The 21602-nt window shown below is 36.5% G+C and overlaps 1 long non-coding RNA gene across 1 annotated transcript in view; it reads right to left on the bottom strand.

Annotated features, from left to right (window-relative positions):
• The window catches only part of LOC113255053 (uncharacterized), a 235901-nt gene extending 216452 nt beyond the window's left edge, over window positions 1–19449 (bottom strand). Inside the window, exon 1 of the long non-coding RNA XR_003316079.4 lies at window positions 19139–19449. This is a non-coding gene — a long non-coding RNA (uncharacterized LOC113255053). The remainder of the gene's footprint in view (window positions 1–19138) is intronic.
• Window positions 19450–21602: the final 2153 nt, after the last annotated feature.

The following is a 21602-nucleotide window of genomic DNA, read 5'->3' as shown; positions in this document are numbered from 1 at the left end:
TCCCGGTCACTGGACTGAGGCAGAATTCATCTTCTGGGAAAGGTCGTCTCCCCCCACAAAATGTCTTCATGGACAAACATGCTGGTCTTCTTTGCTTGGTATGGTCATTCCCAAGTGTGATGTCTGCAATGGCTTCAGTTGTCTGACCATGGGTGGGGGGGGAGTCACTGACCCACAGAGTATAACAGAGCAGAAGGATGGACAGTCCAAACCTTTGATGATATTACCACCCTGGAAAAGTTCTTTTATGTGAGACAATAGATATGCGTTTTGTTTAAGTCAGTTTTAGTTGGCTACTCTAGTTCTTGCAGTTGAAACCACCACAATGTTTTATATTAAATGAGATAATATGGGTGAGGCACTTAGCAAGAAAGGGGAGCAGAGTGGTCAGGAGTATAGACTTTGTAGCAGATGGTGCTTTAATCTAGTGGTAGCCATGTAACCTTGAACAACAAGCTGTTCAAACTCTTTGTGCCTCAATTTCCTCGTTTGTAAAATAGAGATAATAGTAGTACCGACCTCAAAGGGTTTGTGTAAGAATAAATGAAATCTGGAAAGCACCTGTGAAACTACCTGGTACCTATACATATTCCTATATTAAAAATTAAATGTTAGTAGTATTATAATAAAGGTTCAATAAAAGACAGTTACTGTTGGTACAGATTGGTGGTTAAGAAATGACCTTGAATACCACCTACCTGCCTGTTTTATAAACAAGGTACTGTGATGGATTTTACATTAAACAATTATGTCACATAATTTTTAATTTGGGACACTTTTTCCTATATTATATTGTCATTATCTTTTTAGCAAACCTGAGACACTACTTTATTACTTCTTAATCATCATAATTTTTATATTTTAATATGTGATACAGAAGTAGATTCAATGGATAAACATTAAAACACCTCTGTGTTTAACTTGGGTAAGTTGGACCCTTTATGTAGACACATTATATTTATAACAGGTTTATATAATTACTGTTTTAAAAAATAAGTGTAAACTTCTCAAGTCAGCTGGCCATGTATAGATTTTGGGTGACTTCTGTGAAGCCTTCTCTCTATAGGAATTATACAGTTCATATCTTGGACCTCTCATGAACTATAAATACCTGCGGAATCTAAATATTCAGACAGTAACAAAGCCATTACTGTATTTCATGTATCAACTTCTGCTATTCTCTAAAAAATAATGTTTAATGCTCAAATGGAATGGAAGGGAATATTAATTGTTAACCCCCCACCCCCAATATGAGAGGGAGAGTCTATCTTGTGAGTATTTGAGGAAGAACAGAATTTGCTTCTTCTCCTCAGAGATAATCATAACCTTCTTTCCCTTGTGATTTAATTCAGCTATCTAACAATAACTCCGATATCATTCTGAAAGCATGGTACGGGCTGAAGTTCTGGGGTATAGAAATGAAGAAGGTAATGACTTTTCCCTCAAGGAACTCACAGTCTAGCAAAAGAAGACAAGTAAATACACCAATATCTATAAAGCAAGAAAGTCTCTCTGGTACTTAATATGAGTGCTCACTAATATCCAGTCATCGTCTCTCGTAGGCCTATTGCATTAAGTTGGATCATGTGCCTAATTTTGCCCCTGGGTTCTGAGCATGTCACTTTTGGGTTGAGGCATCACAAGTTCCTGTACAGCCTTCCAGTTTCTTCTTCTCTCTTGAAATGACTGAGGAAGCTTCATGTTGCCATAGCAGACACACAATTTGGAAGCAGCCTGGTGACTAATGAAGTCATTTGATGAAGAACAGCTACGCTGGGAAGTTACCAGACTTACATTAGGTTTTATAAAGCAAGAAATCAACTTTACTGGGCTAACTGCTGAGATTTCAGGCTTTATTTGTACCATAGCAAGGCGCAGACTACCCTGTATTTTCTGCTTTAAATGAAGTATATGTGAAGTATTCTGAGACACAGAAGAAAAAAACACAGTTAATTCTGACTGGTAAATTAAAGATGTTTAACAGGAGAAGTAATATTTTAATTGTGTATAAAAGATGAGGAATACTTCAATAGAAAGATCAGGGGATGAAGTTGAAAAAGGATCATAAGGATATCATAGGAAATATATCAATCAAATAATGATGGTATTCTGTGAAAGTGAAAAATAAAACACACACAAAAAAAGAAGAAAAAGACATTTGAAAGATAGGAAATAAAGTCACACGACTAAAATGTCTGGTAATTCCTGGCAAAGTGTAGGCAGGTATAAGGCCAATGGTAGAGAGATGTGAATGAAAAAATAGATTGGAACCACTTATTAAGGGTTTTGATAAACCTAAGTTCCTTGAACTTGATTTCGTACAATCTGAGAGAGCTATTAAAAGCTAGGAGACATTTGCTGGCGACTACTGAAGGACATGTATTGAATAGACTGTAGTAATTATTATACAGTTCCTGCCCTGTGCTGCTTGCAAATTGCAATCAGAGAGATTACATTGTTTTGAAATCATTTGTATAGGTGACTTGAAGTGTAGATTCCGTGAGTGCAAATACTTTTAGAGATACTGAGGCAACCTCACAGTGGAAATTACAATCACTCTGAGTCTTCAGCGATCAACAAGGTAGCTAAGACTTGCTGCAGGAGGTGAGAAGGGTAGAGGGGAAGGACTTACTGCTATGAATTGGGATCTGTGACTGCATGCACATGTGACTGCCGAGGAAGAGGAAGACAAATCCGTAACTGTTCAGCAGAGAAGAAAGGGGCTCAACTGGAAAGTAGTAGTAGATGTAACTTGGGGATGGATTGAGTGGGCGAGAGACCCTGGATGTGTCCAGGATATGAATGATGCCTATCATTACTTGCAATTGGTGAGATAGGAGAAGCAGCATGTTTGAAGAACCTTAAAGGATCATCTGGCCCTTTCAGCCTAGGTCTATAATATGTGCGGTGGAGCCAGTGAACTTGAGTGAGAAAATGGTCTTACTTCTGACTATAGTGCTTATGTCTCTATTAAGTCTTCTTCTGAAACATGAAAGATCTTAAGACAAAAATGCATCCTCTGGAAATCATATTGGTGCTCTTGAGAATAGAATGGGGAAAATAAAATCAGAGGGTAGAGTTATACTTTATAATATTTGCAAATTATTTTTTATATTTTATATTTGCAAATATATGGGTGAAAATCTCATTATTACGAAATATGTTATTTTTCCAAGTGTATACAGATGTTGATATTATAAATAAAATAAAAATAATTAAAAATGATACTGGATCCTTATACCATCCTTTTAAGTCCTTAATCACCTGATAATAAAAATACAACTATTATCATAAGCAGAGTCTGCAGTTTTTGATACTAGAAAGAAAATCCTATGCACGAAAAGGTTGAGAACCTCTGCTCTATTTCCTGGAGAGCTCCTTCTATCACTGGGAGAATCTGAAAATAACAAAATAGAAATTCATTGTTTGCTTTTGAATGTAAAGTAAAAGGATTGGAGGTATAAATGGTCTCGCTTTGAAATAATCGATAACGTAAATTTTACATACTTAGGAAAACTGTTAACAGGAGTTCTGAGAAGCTCCCAGAACATCAGGTCTTGGTCAGAAAATCTAATAACTTAGATTCCAGTGCTTGGTTTGCATGTGTGTATTAGGGGCTCCGTGGCGGTGGTAGGAAGGTTAGGAGGGAGGCAGAAACACTGCAAGGACCTTCTCAGCATGCGCCTCTTGGGGGAATCTGAAAGTCTGCCAGCTGTTCACATTATTTTCAGTTAAGTTCTTCATTGGAAACCTGCGGATTCTATGCTTCATTTTGCTTGTGAAAGCATCTGTTACAAAGCATATTGAAAATGGCCGGTCACTTTTTCCTACGTGAGGACCTTGATCCTTTGTGAGAAATTAGTTTATTGCAAATATAGAATGACTTTGCTGAAAGCACTTTTTTCAACTTAAGTACCAGAAGGTGATGCCTTTTATTGTTATTGCACTGAAAAGTCAAGGAAGGTTTAAGTAAATGTTTTCCTAGGAAATTGTAGGAGGAATCTGTAATTCCGTTCAGCAGAAAAATCTAAAACGAGCAATTCGCCAAGGCACTGTTTAAGAATGACATTTCCCTGGAAGTCAGTTGTTCACTATCATGGAAGTTCGCCTACCACTTGTGCCCCTCTCTCTTAACTTGGAAATCGGTTAACACCAAGTAGCCGCTGATTTCATTTTGCAAGGTTTTCTTTGTTAACATCTCCAGATATTGTATAAGGCTTTCCATTGGCATTGACATTTAATTAAATATGTAGTCAGTTTGCCTTTGCTTTGACTTTGATGATTTGAATTTCAACTGCCTTCAGGGAGAAAAATACGGAAGTATATTACTCAGCATTTCACATCTGTTGCAGTTTAAAACACTCAGTTGCCAAGAATTTTATGAAGCATCACTTAGTAATGATTCGGGAAATGATTCGTCAGTGCATTTTATGCACAAAGTGGAGGGCACCCTCTGTTGTCCATCTTGCTATGATGCTTCTTCCATGTTTCCTCAAAACACAGAATCAGGCTATGAATTTGCATTCTCTTCTCAAGTGGACACTGATAACTGATAAGTACACATAGGAGGATTCCTTAACATTTTAATCCAAATGTGAAATCATAGAGACAGGGGGGTCTAAAAAGACCCTGATGCTAATACTTAAAAAAAAAACAAACAAACTGGATTCATTCTCAATTAACTTGGATTTCCAAAGTTACTTGGTATCTCTGTGTGTCAGCTTTCTCCTTCGGAAAGTGAGAATGTTAATAATTGCACAATGTACATTTGCAAAGGTTTTATTTTTATAGTTACTTAAATTTAAAGTGCAGATGAAGTTTCTGACATTTTTTGTTTGGTTTTAGCAATCTTAAGTGCAATTATTATTAACATTTCACAATAAGCCCATGGAACTGATGACTACACCTTGAATGTTTAGGTCTTTGGCTGAAAACGGATACCTCACAAAGTTTGCTTTTTTGAAGTTTCTCCTTATATGACCCCTATGATCCCATTACTTCTCTTACTTTCTCCTTATATGACCCCTATGATTCCATTACTTCTCTTACTCCTTCTCTGATGTGCAATGGATCTTCTTTATTATTATTTATCTATATTTTGATTCTTCTTTTTAACGTTCTGTTTTGCTTATTTATTTTTATTGAAGTATAATTAGCACAGTGTTTTATTAGTTTCAGGTGTACAATATAATGATTCCACATTTGCATATATTACTCGGTGCTCATGACAATAATTGTACTCTTAATCCCCTTTAGCTATTTCACACATCCCCTTCAACCACCTCCATGTTTTGATTCTTGACGATTTCTAATGGTTCACACTTAGACCTCTGCTATTTCTAACATACAACTCATTAATTTTTATTGTTCCAACTACCACACTATAAAAATGACCCTCAAATATTTATTCTAGTTTTATAAAGCCTTCAGTATATTTTCAGATGGTTACTATACTCTTCCACTTACGTAGCACACAGCATGTCAAAGCTGAACTCATATCATTTATCCATAACCTACCCCAGTTTGATCCTTTGGTAAGACTACAGATGGGTCTTCTGTTTCTTCATAGGGAGACATGTAATATTTAGTTTGCTCACTGCAATTGGATAGATCATTGTTTCTAGAGCTTTTCAGTGGGCAGAGTTAATGTAATCTTTTTAGTGGACAGAGCTAATACATATTTTATTTATTACATACATGTATGTATATGTATGTAATTTATATATTATGTAAGTGCCCACTAAAGATATCTCATGAACTCATACTAATATTTGCTATACAAATTTTAGAACACAGCTTTTATTTCATTCCATTTGTCCATATGTATATGTATGTAATTTATATATTATGTAAGTGCCCACTAAAGATATCTCATGAACTCATACTAATATTTGCTATACAAATTTTAGAACACAGCTTTTATTTCATCTGTTTTACATTCCATTTGTCTCTCCTTTCACATTCTCCTTGGAAACACTAGTTCTCAAGGACACAGGGAATCTTAGAATTAGAGTATCCCATCTCCTTTCTTTTGTTCCATATCACATGCATTATTGTCTTCTTATGATAATATTGTTACCACCAACATTGTTTATCAAAGCAATTATTGTTTTTTTCATTTTTTCTCCCCATTCTGTTTATCCTTTTAAAATATAATTGGTCTTATGGGACACCTAGGTGGCTGAGTCAGTTAAGCATCTGACTCTTGATATGGGCTCAGGTCAATATCTCAGGGTCCTGAGATCAAGCCCTGTGTCAGGCTCTATGGTGGGCTTGGAGACTGCTTGAGATTCTCTATCTCCCTCTCTCTCTGTCTTCCCCCCCACTTGTGCTCTCTTTCTCTAGAAAACAAACAAATGTGTGTGTGTGTGTGTGTGTGTGTGTAATACATACATATATATTAAATATATAAAATTTTCCTATATCTACATTGTCAAACATATGGTATTATAGTATTATATACTAAAATGTCTCCTTTTGAACCCTCATTTAGTATTAGTTCTATAAGTAATTATGCATTGACTGCTCACCACCAGTCCTCATAAAAGAGTACATATTTTTTTTTAAATTTTAGCTGTATGATGTAACCTCCTCTACTGTCAGCCTACACATAAAACAATGAAAGAACTTCACCAATCAGATATGCTTATTTTCCTAGAGTAAGTACTAGTGACAGATTGTCTATGTCAAATTGGACAGATCCAAGAATTTTTTTTTCCTAACTTCTACAGATATGTCTCATTCCCTGGGGAAATATATTGAGTTATATATTTGATCATAAATACAGCTCTTCATCCATAGGATGAATCCTTAATCTATTTCCTATTCAAGTACTCCTGGCTTACCTTTATGAAGCACTAAAACATTTTTAAAAGCTTCTTTAAACATTGTGAAGAGAACAGATAATCAGGAGATTAATGTGTTAGCATAAGTACAATCTATTAATTTGTTAAATCGCTGGTCAACACTAGCCAATTCTTATATATTATCCAAAGTAGACATACATATGTTTGTGAGATTTCAGGATTCTGTAGAATTATGTATTCAACTTTCTTTACATAAAAATATATATATTTTTTAGAAAATTTCAATTATTGGAATTAACTTCTGTGTGTTCAGGTGTTACTGAAAAGATCACTGGTGAACAACAGGGTAAATGTACCACATATTGTCCAAAAATAGATATTGTATTAACTTATCAATTTATTTGTACTATAGAAATACCCAGACGTCAAACATTTCTGCATAAAACTTATTAAGAATAGACTTCGCTAATTCATTTCCACCTGCAACAACTGATAACCAAAATCCTACTTGGAAAATACAACATACTTTCCCTCAGCAATTCATTCTTCAGAATTAGTTCTAAATAATATGTTTTAAAAAGCATCATTACATGGATAGTTATATAATTTTACTACATAGATGTTAAAATAGGAATAGACTTCTGTTACTCAACATGTAAATATAAAAGAGAATTGAATTAGAGACCATTCAGCTGATAAAAGATAAATTGAGGCATATAAAATTTTTAAGAGCTTATTTGAGCAAAAATTGACTAGAATGGGACATCACCAAACTGGAAATGGTCAGGAATGCTGGAGCTAGGGGTAAGACTTGTCTACAGAAGAGGTGGAAGCAAAGTAAGGACATTATTTGATTGGCTTATTTGATATGGCTTAAGAGGTGACATTATTTGGAAAAGCTTAGTTGGCTGTTGGTGACTGGCTGTCCTCAGGTTTTGATTTTTTAAACTTGAGGCATTTACAGGCTTAGGTTTTGGTTTGTTTACATAGGCTACTAGCATATTAAAACCATCTTAGTCTACTGGCCACCTTTCTTAATTAACTTAACAGACCCTACGTGAATGCTCCAATAATTTAAATGAGTTGAATGTATATACTTGGTCCCAAAACATCTTTTTCTTTGTCACAGAAGTTCTATATCCAATAGGTAGGAAAATGACAGAGATATCTCTGTTTTCTCTTTGCTGGTTTATCTTTTTCTAACATACTTTGATTTACTCACTCTAATTGTTTTAATTGAAAAGAAAAGTTTTAAAAAAAGAGAAAAAAAAACCCTTCCCAGTTTTGCTCAATAAAGAGTGACTATTTTATGCTATATAAGTCACTTGAAAAACAATATGTATTAGTCTTCACCACTTCCAGGCACTATTCTTGGTGTCCCCCACTGTGCATTATGGAACAAGTGCGTCCTTGTGGAGCAATGGTGACCACCTGAGTCATTTCATTCATGTAACTTGAGTTACCATTGCAGACATCTGTGCTGGATTTTTTTGAATGTGTTTCTAAAACATTATGATGTATAAAAATCATTACACAAAAAAATGAAAATAATCATGAAGATAAAAATTTAGGACATGAGCTTTGCTATCAAACAGATTTGAGTTCCGATAATGCAAAAAACAGATGTTTAATAATACTTGTTGAATGAATGAAATAATCAGTCATTCAGACATTTAATAAATCCTAGTTCTATTCCTTATAGACTATGTTATTTGTAAAACTGAAACACAAAAAGGTTATTTATAAGACAGGGAATAGCTCACAGAATTGGAGTGAAGATAAATGGCAAACTGTATGCAAACATCTGAAAGAGTGTCTTGAGCATAATAATTGGTCAATAAACATTTCTTTGTCTTTTATCTTTCCTGAAGATATTTGGGCTGTTTTTAGCAATACGTTGTCAAGAATGCTGTCAAGCTCTATGTGACTTTAAAGAAGCGTATTTATTTATGCATTTCCATAGAACTGGGCTTCCAACCAGACAAAAAGCATTCACTCTATCCAAGGCTTAATCTGGAAAATAGCTTGAAGTTTATCAGACCATAAAGTTGCTTAGAGAATTTTAGGACTCTAAACGGATATCTAGGAAAGCATTTCTTGAACATCTTGAGTGAAACATAACTTGGAACCTTTCAAGGGGACTGTTACCAGCAAATTCACAGGAGTAAAGAAAACTCTTTTTATTAGATAGGTTTTCTCATATGAAATGAACCTATTGCTGAGCCAATTTAATTAATCTGCTTTTCTAGGTTTTAGCATTTTTACTTCTTGTGCTGGTTGAAATCAGGTCAGAGTAGATTAGTAATGGCAGGTGAATTTCCGAATAGAAAGAGAACATGTTCTTTTGCTGCCTGTTATTTTCTTCCTTAGCATATGGACTTCCTCTTTGTTTCTCTGATTTCAACAGTGATCACTTTTGGCCACTTTTCTCCCCTTGTACATAGTAACATTAAAAAAAATCATTTTTGTGCCAAATTCCAATCTTGTTTTCTCGTTCCTTAAACTTTCTGCAGATATTATATCTGTTGTGTTTCTCTTCCTTCTTGAATCCTGGCTTCCAAAGTGTGCCTGTATCCCAGTGTTCTTATGCCTCCAGAAACCCTTGCTCTAGTTCATCCTTCACCATCTGCTTCTTTGAATATAGGCTTTTCTACAATATTTTGTGCTTGCCCATCCTGGCAGATATGTGATGTGCCATCAAGAAAGAATTATAGAATTACAGAAAGAAGTTATAGAAGGAAATTATAGAAAGAAGTAATTATAACTCCTGCTGCTGGGTGTGCTGACAGAAGACAGACCTCCCCTATTAGCATCTTTAAGGAGTTACCTCAGTTGAAGAGATTCACGTAGCCAAAGCTCATGCCTTGTTCCCAGGGCAGTCATTTCCAATGGCTGATTGGTACAGGGGTATAAGGTCCAGCCTCTGCTCCATTTTGGGGCAACTATAAAGGGTCATACCATCTTCAGAAAACCCTGGAGATTAGCTGAAGTTTCTGTTGAAACTGTATCCCAACTTGACCTCTCCTTTTCCCCAAAGTGTTGACTCTAACCTTTCTCCCTAATAAACATCATGCTGGCTAATCTCCATCTCAGAGCCTGCTACCTTAGGCACCCAACCTGTGACAGTCATTTTTTTTTTCTCATACTATACTGCTTTCTGATATAATCTCAAGCTCTCCGTACCTCGACTAACCTCAGATGATATCCAACTCTTTCTCTTGCTATGAGTTATTTTCTGACCTTCAGATACTGATTTCATACCTAGTGTAGTACATCTTTATAAGGTATCAGCCCAAACTCGATATGCTGTCAGATGTTGTCAATCTCTCATCCCCTCACCATCACTATAATCACCTTCTCATTCTAGTTCCACACTCAGTTAATGGCAACACAACCTACCCTTCTAGCTCATCCTGAAACCCTGGAATCATTGTTTTTTCCTATTGCTCATTCACCTCCTGCATCATATTCTTCCTAAATCACATAAGTTTTATTTAGGTAATGACTCTTAAATCTATCTCCACTGCCACTTAATTACATTAAGTTTTTCCCATTCATTCACGAGTATTTGTTGAGGGTTTACTAGTCTCAAACCCAGGGTGAGGCATTCATTGTCCCTAACCTGGAAAACTGTTCTCTCATCGTAGTTGATTCTCCCTTTCTTCTCTTCCCACTCCAACTTATCACTCATCCTAAGTAAAACACAGCTATGATCATGGAATAGTTATGTTCAAAACCTTAAATGATTCCTCCTTTTCATAGGCTCTAACCCGTATTCCTCAGCTTGTCATTCCAGCTATTTTAAATCTATCCTTAAGCAATTTCTAAAACATTTCTTTTCTCTCTGCCTATACTCTTCTCTTCAATCAGTCTTTTCTCAGTCATGCCACACAGATGTCTTCAGATCTCTATGTTATGTATGTCCTCTGTGCTCTGCCTAGAACTCTGTTATATTTTTATGCATGGGGCTCTGATGTCACCTTTTAAATCTCAGCCAAAAGTTTGCATCTTTGGAAGGACTTCCCTGAACATTTAGGCAAAATTTATCCCTCCTTCCATATTCTGTTACTGGTCTCTCTCACTGGATTCTGATCTCCTCTATGCCAGGAGCCATCTTCTTCATGATACGTATTAATGTTCAATATTTTAAAAGCGACTTTTTGTGCAAGCAAATGAGGTTCCTATTTATATTAATGAGTAACCAATCAAATAGTGTATTTGTTTGTTTGTTGAATTTGGGTGAATGTTCCTTTACAATTTAGCACAGTGTATTTAGTACACAATTTAGTATACTGTATTTGGCTTCAGAAAGTTGAACTTTCTAATTGAAAAAAAAATGAGTAGTGACTTCCCATTTTCTAACTCTAACACACCCAATAAGATACAGTTGCATAGTCAAGGCATTGATTAAGGTTCACACACATCCAGGAAGAAAGAATACACACACGCACATAATGTGTGTGTTCATATAAATCTCTATCTATCTATCTATCTATCTATCTATCTATCTATAGATATATATATGTTAATATATCTATATATATAGAGAGAGTATGTATATATATAGAGAGAAAGAGAGAGTATATATATATATATAGAGAGAGAGAGAGTATGTATATATATATAGAGAAAGAGAGAGTATATATATATATATACAGATACAGATATATATATAGTGTATATAGTGCTACTAAATACTATATATATAGTGCTACTAAAGACTTAAATGAGACTTTTGGTTCCATGAAGGCAGAAACATGTTTGGGCATCACAGCATCACAGCTGTAGCCCTAGCAGCAAGTAAAATGTTGGAAATTAATAGGAAATGAGTATTTGTTGATGAAAAAATAATTTAAGTCTCATCCGGAGTACTCAATTCTCTCTTTTTTCAATCCAACTCAGCAGCAACCAATATTTTATCCTAAGTCCTTAATTTGGTAAAACAAGGTAAATTCTTGAATACCTGTGCTTTTTAGAGTATGGCTATAATTTAAACGGCACATTGGATTAATATCATCTGTGTGTAATCTCGTCACCCAAGGTGTCATGAGCCTCTGGCACCTCTGGCATTGGTTGCCTCTGTTGGACTGCTCTAATGTGGCAGTTTTGAAATCATCTGGACTCACCTGTGTCCCAAAATGTCCCACTTATTCTCTCTTATTCTGACTTGATCTAAACGAATACTGCCTTTAAACTATGAGGGTATTTTAAGGGTACTTTTGTAATTCCATTAAATAAAATAGTTTATTTTCCTCTTCTAAACATTGTACAGAGGTGGAAAAATACATTGATGTCAAAATAAGCTTTCATTTTTAGAGATCAGGCATGTTGAGGGTGGTATGGCTATAGATAGGGTTTTTCAAGCTTTCATTTTTAAATAGACCTTTGTGAAAATAAAATTAAGTTCTTCTGGCTTCCACATATTCCACTGCGCTATTCCACTGAGTAATTTCAAGACTTATTTCTGTTAATTTTTAAATCATTGCACTGTGTATTTTGTCCCTCATGCAATGACTTTAAGAGGGCTTCTTAACCAGGGCCTTGATAGAGAGTAACTGCTTCCTTAATTTTTTCTACTTTTCTCATACCCAGTTTAGGCCCTTCATCAAGCATGTGTGTGTGTGCTTGTATGTGTGTGTGTGATCATCTGTGTAAATTTTTCTTGTAATTTGACTATTACCTCGCTCCAGAGAAGATTTAAGGTTGTTTAAGGAGATTATGCTTTGGGTATATACATATATTTAGATATGCATCAATTTCATAATCATTCACCTTTATTTCAACCCTTGTCACTGGCTAGATATCCTAAACTGAGATAAAAATTCTGTCAAAGATACCAAATTACATAAACGTGCATAATTTGTCTTGCTGTCATAACAGATAAAGGGCAACTAGTCAATAAGCCAAGACCCCTTCCCATTGATTGGGATCAGAAAGTTAACAGGAACAAGGGGATGGGGGGGATTAAACTGTTTTCTAGTTTTAATGAAAGAATCATAAGAATATCATTAGTAAGTCTCCTCTTGTGTGAATAGCATTTTGACATATTTATAGAGTACTTCAGGGAAAAGACCAGCAGCATAATTAAGATTTATTTTCCCCCCTCTATCTTCTTCCTTTTTAATTTTTAAGTAAACTTTATGCCACACATGGGGCTCGAACTCATGACCCCAAGATCAAGAGTTGCATCTCTACCAACCAAGCCAGCCAGGTACCCCCACCCCCTTCCATCTCATAAGTAGTTTTTTAAAATTAATTGTCAAGAATGGACTTAGATAGCTATAGTTAACCAGAAGCTAAGAAACAAACTTGGATCAAACAAATGGTGTCACAACTTCCAAAGAGCTAGCACTAAGTTAATACTGAATATGATTTGACACATTTTCTTCAAAAATCTGTCGTTAGAGATGGTGAATATTTAGCTGGTCAAGAGTTCTCCATTTCCCCTGGTGCTGAGGATTTGATTTCATGTTTGGGATTTAACTAGTCTTTGCAAGTGAAATTATAACCAAAAGTTTTTGGGGACTGAGGCTCTGAGTTATAATGATTCTTTTTCTAATTTCATAGTAGAGGCTCAACATCATGGCTGTGTTTGATTACACAGAAAGGATTTAAAATGGCCACCGGGAGGAGAGTGAAGACGCTACGGGAAGTCAGCCTAAAGCCACATGTGCTTAAAAAGACTGCAGTTCCTGTTTAGATTGCTTGCTTACTTGATGTGGCCAGGGAGGAGACCCAGTAGAAATGATGGGAGATATTTTTCTACATCAGTTTCTCACTGTCAAACCATCCCTTCCCACTAACACCAGTTCTCAACTAATGTACATTGACTGGTTGATTAAAGCTTGACCATTGTTCAACATCTTGCCAGAAATCAAATGCAAACGTATCTTATGCTATGTTACATTTTCTCCTTTATAGAACGTATTATATACACTACATTAGCAATGACCCTTAATTTCTAGCTGTTCCCCCCATTTGCCCCCACCCCCAACTTTGACAGTAAGCTCTATGAGTCAGGAGCAACGTTTCAATCCTTGCTGCAGCCCCAGAGCTATCCAAGAGCCAAACACATAAAATAGACATCCCAAACTGATATTGAATGAAATAGCCATGAGAAGCTAATCTTAGAGGTATTTTCCAAGGCCATTATGCCCAGAATGTACTTCAAAAACTTACTTAACATTTCCTTAAGTAAAAGACAAATGTATCAACGGTGCATAGTATTTTCAGAACTGGAATTTCTCCTGGCTATAGTCCTTTTTTTTCTTTAAACTAGCATTTGAAAGAAATCCTTGAAGTTACTCAGTTACTAACAGACTGCGTTCCCTACCATGTTTGGTGTTAAGCAAGGCAACTGGCAAATGAGTTTATTTCTGTTTGATTTTTTTTGAAATGTGCAGACAGGATTGTGAAGGGGCAATTTGTGAGTGTGGACAGAGTGACCAATCTAGCTCTTAAGCAGGTTGGGTATATTCAAAAAGCCATCATTTGAGTGAAATGTTGTGCTTCATTCTTGGAGCTAGTTATGATGTTGTCGACATACTTGGACTGACATTGATTTGCAATGGGATAAAATACAGAAATACCTAGAAAACTATCGTGGGAACAAAAAGGTGACTCTGGCCAAGGAAACTTGTAAATCTTCAGGACAAGAACATTCATCTAACAACAAACAATAACAAGAGCTCCTATTTACTAAAAGCTCATTACGTATCCACTTTTTCATATGCATCAGCTCTGTTTTGCATTACTTAATCCTCAGAGAAGCAAAATGAATTTAAAATTATTAATATCATCTCTTTTAAAGATGGTACACCTAAAGCTGAGAGAGGTTAAGTAACATTCCCAAAGTGACACAACTTATGAGTCACAAGTGAGATTGAAACTCGACTCCCCTCTCAAACCTGGGTTTTTAATCACTGCACTATACTGCACTTAATTTCAGATAAGTACATATCAACTTTTAAAAAGATGCTGAAGTCGAAGATAATAAATGTGGTTTTTATCCTATAAAACCAAATGTTAACTAGCTTTAGTAAAATTACTTACATGCTATGGTGTTCTGAAAGATTTCAAGAGTTGTCGAGGTAAATCGATAATAAACATAGTCATCTTTAGCACCAGTTTCACAGTTTCTTGGGGGAAATTAATTGCATACCTTTTTCCTTCCCTACGGCATTTAACTTTTTTTTTTTTTTTTTTTAAATCCATTTGCCAAGCTCTGGTTTGGAGCCTGGAATATTAAACTGTCATCTCACAACCAAAAAAGGACAAGAGTGAAATGAAAATGGATTACATCCCAAATAACTAAAAGTTTTTTTGGCATTGTTTAATATTTGGAGGGAAATAAGTGAGCTGTAATATAACAGAGCAGAAAGCTCCTTGCTGTCATGGTTTGACTACTGCTTTTAACCTCAGAATTAAACAGAACAGAGCAAAACACATTTCCTCAGCCCACAATATTCAGTCTCACAGCACCATTTTTGGAGTCAAGTACCCTATCTTTAAATCTACTTTTTTTTTTTCTATTCTAAGCCCCTAACCAGGACACCTCATACCGTTTTTTAACAGAGCCGTCATCCCGTTATTTAAAGAGTATTTCCTTTGCATTGGCGGGCTCTAAGTCTCTGTTCTGGTAAAATTATAAAGTGAAGATGTTCATAAGGTCTATTCTATTTGGGATGTTTTAAAAGACAGAATTTAGAGTAATGGTTCCAAAGATGGAATTTAAAGAATATGTGCATGAACACAGTCTATAGGGAACAGACTTTGCGATCTGCTGGAAAGAGTTGTTTTTCCCACCTCTTTTGCAGGGTTGCTTTTTTTTCTTTTTTTTTTTTTTCTCTTTTTTCTTTTTGAATATAAAGACATCGCTGCCGAACTCCGCCGCCTTTCCTGCTGTGTTTTCTTACTCTTTTTTTTCCCCTTTAGTTTGCATTTCAAGAGACATTTGCATGAAAACAAGTCCTGTCCATTTGAAGCTTTATCTGGTCTGATTTCTGATGGATTGACCTCGGGTCATAATTTGCAACGAGAGAGCTTCAAGAGGCTGCAAGCCCCCATCTTTTATCTCAGGTTCCTCTCCCTTTAGTTAGTAAATTCCCCGCCCCCTACTTCCTTGCCAGTCCTTTTCACAGACCGTAGGAAAGCGTCAGCTCCCCCTCCTTTTCCTTTGACCTTTGGTTAGTGAAGTCACAATCCCACTGCGCTTGGGAGATTCTCACTTGCAAGTGTTAGGCGGCATCACTCTGCCTGATGTTCCCACTTGTTAGGCCTCCATAGGTGCCTTCCTGAGTCCTGGCAGTTGCCTGCCTCTGCTGCCCGAGGGCACCTACCAACTCCTAATCATCCTTGATGATTCTCTGGAAAACTCTCTCCACCCTCCTAATCTGGGGAGGTGCCTTGCCTTGTACCACGGTACCGTTCTGCCCTATGCTTTCTCTGTTACCACATCTACCCTATTGTTGCAGCCGCTTATTCAAATATCTATAAACTCCGTGAAAGTGAGGACCGCATTAGTGGTGTCGATATCCTTTACCTCCTAATGTCTCATCTTAATAGGCGTTCAGTAAACATATGTGAATGAATGAGTAGCTGAATATTGTTCAGCTTCTCTGGGTGCAGCACTTGGCTAGGTCTTGGTGGTGGTGGGGGGGCACTAAAGGCAGAGACAGAGTATAACCTTTGGCAAGTAGTTATTCGCATTTCTAAAGCTTGTTCAGCCCTCCACACCCATCCTCCCATCTGCTCCACAAACAATGGAGGAGGTGAGGGGGTGGAGAGGTGGAGGCAGGTAACTCTAAGGAGGAACATCCTGAACCAAGGCACAGAGGACGGAAATGACAGAGAACACTGGAGAGGGTCTGAGGGGCTTTCAGGCCACATCACCCCTAGACCATTTCCATCTTCCCTGCCAGTCCCAGGCCTATGGGAGCTTCCAAGTTTTATCTCACAGGCCACTTATTTCGCAATGCTTTCCATGTTCCCTAGAAAGCTCTTTCAAGTCCCTTTAGAGTCTTGTAATTTTTTGACGGAAGTGACGTATTTTGAACTGCGATCATTTGTGTGCATGCCATCATGTCTCACCTGCTCAAAAGTAAACTCTCTGAGGGAGGTCTGTTCCTTACTCAGCCCCTCATCTTCTGCCCAACATAGAAATTGAGCATGTAGTAGGTATTTTTATTATTACTGTTGTTGTTATTATTGTTATTATTATTATTTTACCCTTTGACTTCAGGATGAATATCTTCATCGGTGATATGATGCATGGTATGCAATAAATGAAGAAAGCTACATTCTTTGGGTTTTGTCTACTCGATATCCTGGTGTGAAGCTATTTGCCTCTATGAACTATGACCATATCGAGCCACTGGTAATTTATCCCTGAGGCTTGAAGTGTTGTGTATGAAGTTTAGATGTTACAAAAAACAAAGTAATATTTTCCATTACTTTTAAATTAACAACAAAATTGTTAAATTTTAACTTTTAAGCTAGAAGGGAAAACCATCATTTGAATTAGAAGTTAAAAACTTTGACCAAAGAAATAGATTTGTGTTCCTTCTTGTTTTGCTATTTCTGTCAACTGGAAGAGCCACAGTAGTCATGAAGGAGACAAGAAACATCTGACAGCACCATTTCCCGTTGAAATAGTACATCCAGACTATCTCTGTCTTTGGCTCTTTGCTGGGAAGTGTCCGACTCTGCTTCTATAAGGTGAAGCGGTCGAGAAGCTAGATTTCTGTTTCTCATAGCATAGTTGTATGACCTTGGATAAGTCAATTAATTTATGTAGATCTCATTCCCATAATTTTTTAAACAATGCAGTCCGGTTAGGTAATCTTGAAGATCCCTTCCGGCTCCACATTTCTAGAATTTTCTGACATTTTAGGAAAGGCAAGGAGAGAGATGATTGACATACAACCTTTCTTTCCATCTTATGCTTGTGGCTGTTCTTACTGCAGAGGGACCTATTATGGCTGAGCTTTCCATAATATAAAAAGCAAGAAAATTCATAGGCGTTATTTCTCTTTCAGCTTCTACTTTATTCTACAGGGTAAAATTTTGCTAAGTTCTGTAGGTTGCATACGTTGCCCGGCAGTGATCTATATGCTAATAGAGGTGAGGGTCAAGAGGCCCAGGCAAGCTCTTCCTTCTTTCAAAAAGCCCATAGATTCTATTACAATATTCAGCATATTTTAAAACAACTCAAATTCAGTTCCTTAAGTTATTTAACTAATAGTTATTTCCTTTTTAACAGGAGGAGAATCTAATGAATTTTTATAATTCGTTTGGATTTATAACAGCACCATTTATTTACCTCTTCATTTCTCAAGGCACTGGACAATATATGAATTAATTTTGGGGACTGGGGAGGCAATATAAAGTGTTTGGCCTCTGAAAATGGTCAGATATCCTTTTTAAGGGATTTTTAAGATACCAAAGAAGTCTTTGAAAATAGAAATGAAAACCCACTATAAATCTTGTACTTCGAAAGAAATATTTAAGCACTGAAAGGGGTGAACCAGTAGAGAGAGGCATATAAAGAAAAGGGAGATGGTGGGAGGGGCAAATTTGTTGTAAGCTTTTTCATCCTGAAATCTTGAAAATCTATAGATTTTGACTGATTTTGTTCAGTTTTCAAAATACAGTCTCACATTTTGAATGATTTCAAACTTTAGAGATTTATGAAAATTTCAAATTTGAATTCTGTTAAATGGAATTGAATTTAAAATATAACTCCTTCTATAATTGCTAAAACTGAAATAATGTTAACATTTTTAGAACACCATAGATTAAATAATTATCACTAATTTAAATTCATATTCATATCATTTTTCATAGAACTCTTAACTAATTCGCTCCTCCATTTCTACATGTTAAAGAAAAAAAAAAAAACTTCCATCCAGGAACTTTGATCTATTGTTAATTTTTTTCTTTTTGAAGTTGCTTACATAATACCAATACCAAACGGTTCAGTTAATCACCAGTAAGATTCTAGTAGCTAATTCTCTGAAGTTTAGTTCCATTTATTTTTACGTAACTACCTTCCTTTGTAAATATTTAATGTGAAATCAGTCAAAGAGATGATATAATTTGTTAAAAAATTGTACTGTAATCCAAGAGTGGCTTTCCCCGATATAGCCCTCTGTTTTGTGACAATAAAATAAAACATGTAAAAGAGACAAAAGCATAGCTTTGGCACCAATCAGGATTTTTGATTTTGACCTGAGTTGAACCGTCTAAGTTATACGCTATATGAGGACCACCTTGTGCTGAGCCTGGCCCCATAGGTACTTTGACTTAAAGACTTGATCAATCTTAACTCTTACCTGTACATCCTGAAATGGCCCAGGGTCACATCCTCGGATAGTATGTTTCCTCTTGGGAAGCCTTGGGATAAAAGACAATTTATGATACTCTAGTAAGAAGTTGCATAGGCAAGAAAGCAAGGTAGGATCAAGCAGAAAATGTAGACTAGGACTTGAGGTGCATTAAAACTTCCAGAGAGTGTCCTCTTGAGCAGAAATTGTTTTAAGGCAGATTTCAAGCCTGAACCACACAGGCTTGAAGTCATTTCTGCCAGGTCAGAAGAGCTGATCACAGTTGGGAAAAGACATTTTCATTTTCAACCACAAAATTGCTCTTCATTCCTGCAAAACAATGAGGAAAGTGAAACTGGAAGCAAGCCAGGCACTTTGCTGGTTTTCCTTTGGGTGTGAATTTGTTCACATAGCTCTAAGTTCAGAACATAATGTTATGTTCTGGAAACACCGTGGTGTATTGTTAGGGGATGCAGTGTCATAGTGAAGAACGTTCATTTCACAAAAGGGATTTTAGTTGCTAATATGCAACCAAATACTCTGTGTGTGTAGTATAAACATACATACATACTACAGACATCGTGTGTGTGTGTGTGTGTGTGTGTGTGTGTGTGTGTGTGTATAAATGCTCTGAATTTTGGATCGACTTAAAGAGGTGAAGAGAAAAAATACCATTTTAAAAAAACCACAAAAACTAGAATGCTAAATACTTTCACTTTTTATTTAGAGGTAGGATTTCTGTGATACTTGATTTACCTCTAGCGTAGATGAGAAGGATATAAATGAATCCCTGTGAATTTTCCCCTTTCTATGACTATTCAGATTAATCATTAGGGTGGAATGTCTCTGTATTTGCAATAAGGACTGCATTTCTGAGTTTAGAGTGTGGCACAGATTATTTTGTCAGAAGTAATTGAAACATGAGGCAGTCCCTATTTTTTTAATGCCTGTTGTATTTATTCATGTTTCATTAATGTCTCCAAGACCCACACATAACAGGGTCTCTGTAGCATACTCTCTTCTTCCAGAGAGCTGCAGGGTATAGAAAGTGGATTGGGTGCAAAGCAGTGGAGCTTAACACCCAGACTTGAAGTGACTGCACTCCTTCATAGCATCCTGATAACATTTCATTCCTACCGGTTTGTTCTTCCCAGTTGAGGTGCAGATTATTCCTGAGACAGACAGGAATGTTTTTATGTATCTTATGTATTTCTTACTGTTCCAGTGCAATAAGGTCATTTCTGCAAATAGCAGGCATTCAAGTATATTCTCAATAATTAAGGGTATTATTTCAGTGCTGAAACACTGTGTGTTATATTCCAATCATCATGGAGGCCTAGAAATTCTTTTGGCTGCTTGGCTGCCTCCTGCTAAGAAACCTTCAGGGATTCTTGAGCCTGTGACCTGCATGTGGTTCTGGAGGAAAGAGCTTGAGCCTACGGGTCTGAGCCATGAGAGGGGGTGAACTTACCTTTGCACCACCAACTCCAGAACTCAGCTAGCATCTGGAAAGTGCCAAGTAAAATTTGGTCTTCTCGAGCCTTAAAAAATGAGAAATACAGAATGCAATGGCATTTTCATTTTGAAAGACACTGTCACAATACTTGATGGTGTGGTTTCTTGAATAAAGAATAAATCTTATCGGGTGCTTGGGTGGCTCAGTCCGTAAAGCATCTGCCTTTGGCTCAGGTCATGATCCCAGGGTTCTGGGATCAAGCCCCATGTCAGGCTCCCTGCTCAGTGGGGAGTCGGCTTCTCCCTCTTCCTCTGCAGTCCCCCCACTCACTTTCTCTCTCAAATAAATGAATAAAATCTTTTTTTTTTTTTTTTTAAGTAAATCTTGTTCCTATTTTGAAAGCAAAGGGACCGCTGATTGATTTTGATGACTGAGCCCTTCTCCACCTTTAGGCATTTCCTTAGGCCAGTCGTGGCTCCAGTCTTTCCCCTTTCTCGGACCTGGGTTCCAGAGGTTACAGATGTGGTGTGGGGAGGGCATTTATCTGGGCTACGGGCTGCATGGAGGAGGAAGAAAAAGAATGTAATTTTTACATAGGAATGTACAGTGGGTCTTGTGAAGCTTATGTGTGACATTGAGGAAATATTCTCAATAGATCTTAACAACAATACCTTTCAGAGGCACATCAACAAAATAGATAGTCATCTATTTTCTTAAGGTAAGTTCAGTACTTTTATTCCGAGGTGATTCATAAACTTTGCCACTTCACAAAATCCCTTTTGGTATTTTCTTTGTGTTTGTAATGTTACCAGTTTTTAGATTAAATGTCATAAAACCCTGACTTTGCAGTTCCTCAGTTGCACATTTTGACCACCCATTCTTTTGGAATATAACTTAAAAAGTTCTGCAAAACCTTATTCAGTTGAGTTGTACAATCAAAGCTCATTAAGGAAGGTAATGAATCAGTTGTTTTTATCCACCAATAAGGAAACTTCGCTGGCAGGTATAATCCACTCA

This window comes from Ursus arctos, unplaced genomic scaffold (genome assembly GCF_023065955.2).
Source record: "Ursus arctos isolate Adak ecotype North America unplaced genomic scaffold, UrsArc2.0 scaffold_5, whole genome shotgun sequence".
Lineage (NCBI taxonomy): Eukaryota > Metazoa > Chordata > Mammalia > Carnivora > Ursidae > Ursus > Ursus arctos.
Note: the sequence above shows the minus strand (reverse complement) of the source record. Positions and strands in the feature narration are given on the sequence as shown.